Genomic DNA, 6,000 nt, shown 5'->3' with positions numbered 1-6,000 from the left:
GATGGGGTGGGGGGAGCCCGTGGGGCGCTGTGGGGTGGGGGAGCCTTGGGGCGAGGCAGGGCTGAGATAGGGGTGGGGGAGCCCGTGGGGCGCTGTGGGGTGGGGGTGGGGGTGGGGGGAGCCGTGGGGAGAGGCAGGGCTGAGATGGGGGTAGGGGAGCCTGTGGGGCAGCGCTGGGTTGGGGGTGGTGCACCCTGCGCAGGAGGACGGCAGGGGGCGCCGGCCGAGCTCGGCTGGGGGCAGGCGAGGGAAGCCGAAGCCCCGCCCCCCATGGGGAAGCCCCGCCCCCAGTTGAGCGCGCCCCCCGCCCCGCCCCGCCCATCTCACGTGGCGGCAGGTTCGCTGCCTGCGGCCCCAGGCTCGGAGTCTGCGCGGTGCTGGCGCTGCGAGCCGGGCGCGGAGGCCGGGCCCAGGCGCTGCGCGGGTGAGTGAGTGGGGGGCGCAGGGACCTCGGGGGCGCTCTGCATGGCGGGAGGTGCCGGGGGCGCTGTGCACGGGGGGGGGTGCGGGGGAGCCCGGGGCGCTGTGCACGGGGGGGGGTGCGGGGGAGCCCGGGGCGCTGTGCACGGGGGGGGGGTGCGGGGGAGCCCGGGGCGCTGTGCACGGGGGGGGGTGCGGGGGAGCCCGGGGCGCTGTGCACGGGGGGGGGGTGCGGGGGAGCCCGGGGCGCTGTGCACGGGGGGGGGGGTGCGGGGGAGCCCGGGGCGCTGTGCACGGGGGGGGGGGGGGGGGGAGCCCGGGGCGCTGTGCACGGGGGGGGTGCGGGGGAGCCCGGGGCGCTGTGCACGGGGGGGAGGTGCGGGGGAGCCCGGGGCGCTGTGCACGGGGGGGAGGTGCGGGGGAGCCCGGGGCGCTGTGCACGGGGGGGAGGTGCGGGGGAGCCCGGGGCGCTGTGCACGGGGGGGAGGTGCGGGGGAGCCCGGGGCGCTGTGCACGGGGGGGAGGTGCGGGGGAGCCCGGGGCGCTGTGCACGGGGGGGGAGGTGCGGGGGAGCCCGGGGCGCTGTGCACGGGGGGGAGGTGCGGGGGAGCCCGGGGCGCTGTGCACGGGGGGGAGGTGCGGGGGAGCCCGGGGCGCTGTGCACGGGGGGGAGGTGCGGGGGAGCCCGGGGCGCTGTGCACGGGGGGGAGGTGCGGGGGGAGCCCGGGGCGCTGTGCACGGGGGGGAGGTGCGGGGGAGCCCGGGGCGCTGTGCACGGGGGGGAGGTGCGGGGGAGCCCGGGGCGCTGTGCACGGGGGGGAGGTACGGGAGGGGGCGGGGCGCTGTGCACGGGGGGGAGGTACGGGAGGGGGCGGGGTTGCTGTGCACAGTGGGGAGCCCGGGGCGCTGTGCACGGGGGAGGTGCGGGGGGGCCCGGGGCGCTGTGCACGGTAGGGGGCGGGGGGGGCCCAGGGCGCTGTGCACGGTAGGGGGCGGGGGGGGCCCAGGGCGCTGTGCACGGGGGGGAGCCCGGGGTCCTGTGCATGGGGGGGGGCGGGGGGAGCTGTGGACGGGGGGAGGTGCGGGGGAGCCCGGGGCGCTGTGCATGGTAGGGGGTGGGGGGTGCTGTGCACGGGGGGGGCGGCAGCGGGCTGTGGGGAGGATTTTCAGGGGTCCCCCCCGGGCAGGCACCTTGGACACCGGTGTCGGGGCGTGTGCCGGGCCCCGGCAGTGGGAGCCCTTTGCACGGTGCCGGTGGCTCTCCGGTGACTGCATCATGCCAGAGGGAGGTGATGGGCAGGGGACCCCGGTGGTTGGGCGCTTGTGCCCCCTCATCCCCGCGGGGCAGACGGGAGCTGTAGGAGGCGTGTCCCGGGGGGAGGTGGGGGTGTGGCCCCCTTGTCCCTGCTCTGGAAGGGCTTGCAGGGAGGTTGGGAGGCAGGATGAGTTCGGGCAGGGCCTGCTTGCAGTTGGAACCAGAGGCGTGTGAGGCCTCCAGTCCCTTGCGGCTGGGGAGAGCGGGGCACTGGGTGCGGGTGACATGTCCTGTAGTTGTTTAGGCAAACCTTAGGAAAGCAGGAGCTGGACCTTGTGGGTCTCTGCGTTTCTTCACACTTCTCCACCCGGTTAGCTGCGCTGGAGGTGACCGTCCCCTGGAACGGAGGTGGGGGTCTAACATGGCATGGAATATTACAGAGCCCAATGGAAACGGGTGCTGCTCAGAGCTAGACACTTCCATTACAGAGAGAGGTTTCTTCCTAGGTAGCAAGCCACAGAAAGTGGGTTTCCCCAGTGACTACCAGCACTACAGCAATTGAATGGTGGGTACAAGTGCTGAATCCAGACAAGGTTTGAATGCAAAGTTGGTGTACCCTTAGGGGATGTTGGCAGCTAGGGGTGACTCTCCCAGCCCAGATGGACAGACTTGCACCAGTAGGGCTTGAGCCAGTGCGCTAAAAATAGCGTGGGCCTCGTGGCTCCAGTGGAGACTCTGGCTAGCTCACTTGAGCTCCAATCCCGGCAGTTGGGTGGGCTTGAGAGCCCACCCTGCCACATCCACATTGCTCATTTTAGCATGTTTGCTTGCGCCTCAGTCGGGTTCTGTCTTCCCACCCTGAGAGCCGCAATCCCAGTTGCAATGTAGACACACCTTTAGCTGTGTGCTCTCTTCTAGAGGGGACTTGCATGTGGTTTCCTCATATGAACCAGTGCTTGATTTGGTACAGTAAAGTCCACTGTGCCACTGGATCTTCATGTAATAGACCCAGACTGGAGGCAGATTCATATTTAAGAGTGTCATAACAATAAAGGGAAGGGTAACCACCTTTCTGTATACAGTGCTATAAAAATCCCTCCTGGCCAGAGGCAAAACCCTTTCACTTGTAAAGGGTTAAAAAGCTAAGATGACCTCCCTGGCACCTGACCAAAATGACCAATGAGGAGACAAGATACTTTAAAATTGGGAGTGAGGGGGGTGGGGAACAAAGGGTTTGTCTGACTGCTTGATGCTTTTGCCGGGAACAGATTAGGAATGCAGTCTCAGAACTTCTGTTAGTTAGTAAGTAATCTAGCCGGAAATGCGTTAGATTTCCTTTTGTTTAATGGCTGGTAAAATAAGTTGTGCGGAATGGAATGTATATTCCTGTTTTTGTGTCTTTTTGTAACTTAAGGTTTTGCCGAGAGGGATTCTCTGTTTTGAAGCTGACTACCCTGTAAGGTATTTACCATCCTGATTTTACAGAGGTGACTCTTTTACCTTTTCTGTAATTAAAATTCTTCTTTTAAGAACCTGATTGATTTTTCATTGTTCTTAAGATCCAAGGGTTTGGATCTGTGTTCACCTGTACAAATTGGTGAGGATTTTTATCAAGCCTTCTCCAGGAAAGGGGGTTTCAGGCTTGGGGAGATATTTTGTGGGAAGACGTCTGCAAGTGGTCTCTTTCCCTGTTCTTTGTTTAATACGTTTGGTGGTGGCAGCATAGGGTTCAAGGACAAGGCAAAGTTTATACCTTGGGAAAGTTTTTAACCTAAGCTGGTAAGAATAAGGTTAGGGGGTCTTTCATGCAGGTCCCCACATCTGTACCCTAGAATTCAGAATGTGGAAGGAACCTTGACAAAGAGTTTCCAGGTTTAGCACAGTGAAATTCAATTTATTTTTAGCTAAGAAGCTTTCTAAAAAAATAAATTAGCCATAACTAGCCTTTTGGCACCGCACAACTGTGGCTTTGTTTTCACAAAGACCTTTCATTCCTAATTACTCTTAATTCCTACAAAGTGCCTCTGACTGTCCAGATGATCGGATCTTCTCTCTGTTAGTTCCATGCTCTGACAACTTTCTGTAGGCGGCGGTAAAGGGAGGATCCCAGATGCTACAACTTGTGGTTCTTAGATATTTAGTAGGGCTGTCACGCGATCAAAAAAATCAGTTGCGCGATTAAACAATAATAGAATACCATTTAAATACTTTTTGATGTTTTCTACATTTTCAAATATATTGATTTCAGTTACAACACAGAATACAAAGTTTACAGTGCTCACTTTATATTTGTTTTTGATTACAAATATTTGCACTGTAAAAAACAAAAGAAATAGTATATTTCAATTCAGCTCATACAAGTACTATAGTGCAATCTCTTTGTAATGAAAGTTGAACTTACAAATGTAGAATTATGTACAAAAAATAACTGCATTCAAAAATAAAACAGTGTAAAACTTTAGAACCTAGAAGTCCACTCAGTCCTACTTCAGTCAGTCACTCAGACAAACAAACTTTGTTCCAATTTGCAGGAGATGATGCTGCCAGCTTCGTGTTTACAATATCACCTGAAAGTGAGAACAGGTGTTCTTATGGGACTGTTGTAGCCTGTGTTGCAAGGTATTTATGTGCCAGATATGCTAAAGCTGCATATGTCCCTTCATGCTTCAGCCACCATTCCAGGATACATGCGTCCATGCTGATGACGGGTTCCGCTCGATAACAATCCAAAACAGAGTGGACTGATGCATGTTCATGTTCATCATCTGAGTCAGACACCACCAACAGAAGGTTGATTTTCTTTTTTGGTGGTTCGGGTTCTGTAGTTTCCGCATTGGATTGTTGCTCTTTTTAGAGTTCTGAAAGCACGCTCCACACCTCGTCCCTCTCAGATTTTGGAAGGCACATCAGATTCTTAAACCTTGGGTCGAGTGCTGTATCTATCCTTAGAAATCTCACATTTGTATCTTCTTTGCATTTTGTCAAATCTGCTGTGAAAGTGTTCTTAAAATGAACATGTGCTGAGTCATCATCTGAGACTGCTGTAACATGAAATTTATGGCAGAATGCGGGTAAAACAGAACAGGAGACACACAATTCTCCCCCAAGGAGTTCAGTCACAAATTTAGTGCATAATTTTTTTTAACAACATCATCAGTATGGAACCATGTCCTCTGGAATGGTGGCCGAAACATGAAGGGGCATATGAATGTTTAGCATATCTGGTATGTAAATACCTTACAACGCCAGCTACAACAGTGCCATGTGAACACCTTTTCTCACTTTCAGGTGACATTGTAAATAAGCAGGCAGCATTATCTCCCATCAATGTAAACAAACTTGTTTGTCGTAGCCATTGGCTGAACGAGAAGTAGGACTGAGTGGACTTGTAGGCTCTAAAGTTTTCCGTTTTGTTTTTGAGTGCAGTTACGTAGCAAAAAAATCTACATTTGTAATTTACATTTTCATGATAAAGAGATTGCACAACAGTACTTGTATGAGGTGAATTGAAAAACAGTATTTTTATCACAGTGCAAATATTTGTAATAAAAAAATATAAAGTGAGCACTGTACACTTTGTATTCTGTGTTGTAATAGAAATCAATATATTTTAAAATGTTGAAAAACATCCAAAATATTTAATAAATTTCAGTTGGTATTCTGTTGTTTAACAGTGCGATTAATTGCAATTCATTTTTTTAATTGCAGTTAATTTTTTTTTTAGTTAATTGTGTGAGTTAACTTGCGATTAATCTACTGCCCTAATATTTAGCAGTAATCTGGGGCTGAGTGCTTTTTTTATGACACTTTTATACTGGAAAAAGCCCTAGTGTAGATGCAAATATACTGGCAAAACTGCAGTTTTATTGGTATGCTGTGTTTCACTTGGAGGGCGGGGGTGTGAGGAATCTGGAATAAGTGATGCCAGCAAAAATGCAAAAACACCCACACTAGGTAATGCTTTGCTGATACACTATGCCAGATTCCTATGTTGGCAAAGCACTCCTAGTGTAGACATAGCTTTAGTTTTCTTGGGTAATTGGTATAAGCTATACCAGGAAGAGCACTTTTTTGTGGTGGTTTTTTTTTTGTGTGCGCCCCCCCCCTCCAGGTCTAAGCTACATCTACACTCGGAGGGGCTTTCTGGTTGGCTAGAGTGGCAAAACTTAAGTGTAGACTAGGCCTGAATTTTGCAGAAATGACTTTAGGAGAAGCTGTCATGTTAAAGTCTTGTAACTTGCATTTTTTTAAAAATAGCGTAATACGTGCCAGCGATGCTGCGGTTGAACTGATAGGTCGTCCTGCAGCTGCTGTGAGTGTGGACT

At 53.6% G+C, this 6,000-nt stretch overlaps 1 protein-coding gene across 4 annotated transcripts in view; it reads left to right on the top strand.

The window, feature by feature from the left end:
* The first annotated feature begins 311 nt into the window (after positions 1-311).
* Positions 312-6,000, top strand: part of KIAA0513 (KIAA0513 ortholog) — a 93,086-nt gene continuing 87,397 nt past the window's right edge. Inside the window, exon 1 of one of the 4 annotated variants that reach the window (XM_037877478.2) lies at positions 312-424. The gene's annotated coding sequence lies outside the window, so the exon portion shown is untranslated. Of the gene's footprint in view, positions 425-2,190; positions 2,241-6,000 lie in introns of those variants that run through there. The other 3 variants (XM_037877474.2, XM_043526143.1, XM_043526145.1) reach the window with 3 other exon arrangements.

This window comes from Chelonia mydas, chromosome 12 (genome assembly GCF_015237465.2).
Source record: "Chelonia mydas isolate rCheMyd1 chromosome 12, rCheMyd1.pri.v2, whole genome shotgun sequence".
Taxonomy (NCBI): Eukaryota; Metazoa; Chordata; order Testudines; family Cheloniidae; genus Chelonia; species Chelonia mydas.
The sequence above is the reverse complement of the archived record's forward strand: the minus strand, read 5'-3'. Positions and strand labels throughout refer to the sequence as shown.